Source organism: Dipodomys ordii, unplaced genomic scaffold (assembly GCF_000151885.1).
Source record: "Dipodomys ordii isolate 6190 unplaced genomic scaffold, Dord_2.0 Scaffold54, whole genome shotgun sequence".
Lineage (NCBI taxonomy): Eukaryota > Metazoa > Chordata > Mammalia > Rodentia > Heteromyidae > Dipodomys > Dipodomys ordii.
This window is the reverse complement of record NW_012267270.1, coordinates 6,057,410-6,059,740: the sequence shown is the minus strand read 5'-3', so window position 1 is coordinate 6,059,740 and position 2,331 is coordinate 6,057,410.

The following is a 2,331-nucleotide window of genomic DNA, read 5'->3' as shown; positions in this document are numbered from 1 at the left end:
TTGCTTATGTGGTGCTGAGGAATCGAACCCAGGGCCTCAGGCATGCAAGGCAAGCGCTCTACCACTGAGCCACCTTCCCAGCCCCTGCTGCAGTATTTTTTATTACACAGGTTGGCTCTATCTCAGGTGGTAAGGGAAACCCAGTGTGAATACCAGGAGGCGAGAGTCACTAGGGCTATTTTTGTGACTGGCTGTCATGGGCTAGATATGAGATCAGGGGTTTCTGGGGGCCAGAGATCATGAAGGAAGAATATTATAAACTGAGTTTGGGAAATAGAACTTGGGGCATGGATTAGTTTTCAAGGACTACCATAATGAAGTACCACAAAACAAAATTTCGTTTTCTTTTGGTTCTGGAGGGTAGATGGTCAGCAAGGTTGGTTCCATTTGAAGGATTTGAGGGAGAGTCTGGATACTGCTTTCCTTCGCTTGTAAAAGGGAGGAATTTTCACATTACCATTGTGTGTGTGTGTGTGTGTGTGTGTGTGTGTGTATGAGAGAGAGAGAGAGAGAGAGAGAGCGAGAGATCTTTCTTTCTTTTTTCTGATAAACACATGCCAATAGGTTTAGGATTCACCCTAAATCATCCCAAGATGCTTTTTTTTTTTTTTTTTTTTGCCAGTTGTTGAGCTTGAACTCTGGGCCTGTGTGCTGTCGCTGAGCTCTTCAACTCAAGGCTAGCACTTTATCACTTGAGCCATAGCTCCACTTGCAGCTTTTTTGGTAGTTAATTGGAGACAAGAGTCTCAGGGACTTTCTTGCCTGGACAGGCTTCAAATTTGGATCCTCAGAATTCAGTCTGCTGAGAAAGTAGGATTACAGGCGTGAGCTACCAGTGCTTAGCTTAGGCTCCCCCTCTTAAAGGTCACACCTGCTTCCAGTATTTTCACACTGGGGACCAAGCTTCCAAAACATAAACCCTTTGGGGACCAACTGAAACCCTTGTTAATCTAGGAAATCTGAAAAGATTCCCTTCCAAATTAGGTCACATTCACAGGTATCACAGAGTTACAGCTTGCATTTATCTTTTTTTTTTTTTTTTTGCGGGGGAGGCTCTACTCAATCCCCCAAGTAGAAATCACCATGGGGGGAGATCTGCTTTGGCTAAGGTGTCACCTCACCTAGGGAGCATTCTATCTCTCCTTCGTGCTCCATAACTGCACCTGTGCCCACCATCATCCCAGCCTCATTCCTCCAACTAATGTTTACTGAATGCCTAGTTTCTGCCAGGGCCCCAGGGGTACAGCAGTTAGGGTTGCCAAACTTAGCACATAAAAAATATAGGAAGGCCAAGCACTGCTGGTTTATGCCTGTAATCCTAGTTACTTAGGAAGCTGATATCTGAGCATCGTGGTTTGAAGCCAGCAGTAACTACCAGGAAACTGGAAATAGTGCTGTGGCTCAAAGTGTTAGAGCACTACCCTTGAGCAAAAAGAGCTGAAGAAACAGCACCCAGACCCTAAATTCAAGCCCCACAATGGACAAAGAAATTGAAAACCAAAACCAGGGACACCATTAATATGATTTTAATAAGAAGTGAGTTGGTTTGTCCTGTGCCTGGAATCTGCATTTCCACCAGCAGTGGGCAGAGAGTGCCTAGTTACAGGGAGCCAACAGTCTAATGGGGAGGATGGTAGGCCATTGAGAAGGATCTAGAGATGTGCACAGGCCAGTGATGGGGAGTAAGAGGAGGGGGCCACTATCTAAGCTGGAGCCTGAAGGGTGAGGAGGAGGAAAGAGAGTACTTGCAGACATACATTTTTTTTTTGCAAGGCACTGGTGACTCACCCCTGTAATCCTAGTACTCAAGAGGCTGAGATCTGAGGATCTGAGGTTGATAGCTAGCCAGGGCAGAAAAGTCCATGAGGCTTGTATCTCCAATTAATCACTAGAAAACTGGAAGTGGTGCTATGGCTCAAAGTGGTAGAGCACTAGCCATAGTGGGAAAAGCTCAGGGACAGTGCCCAGGCTCTGAGTTCAAGCCCCATGACAGACAAAAAACAAAACCAAAAACCAAAACCACACACACACACACAAGCATACTAGAAAGCAAAGACTCTGGGTCCTCTGGAGATTCTGGGGCAGTCCCAGGGGCTTGCATACTGACACCTCCCTAAGTGATGCAGGTCATGTGGGGGTCACACTGTAAACTCATCTGTTGAAATAGATTGGAATGAGTATTACCTGGGACACCTGAGGTCTCTTTCCTTTCCTTTTTTTTGTAGGTTATGGGGTTTGAACTCAGGGCCTGGATCCTGTTCCTGAGCTTTTTTGCTCAAGGCTAGCTAGAGCTCTACCAGTGTGAGCCACAGCTCCACTTTCAGTTTTTAT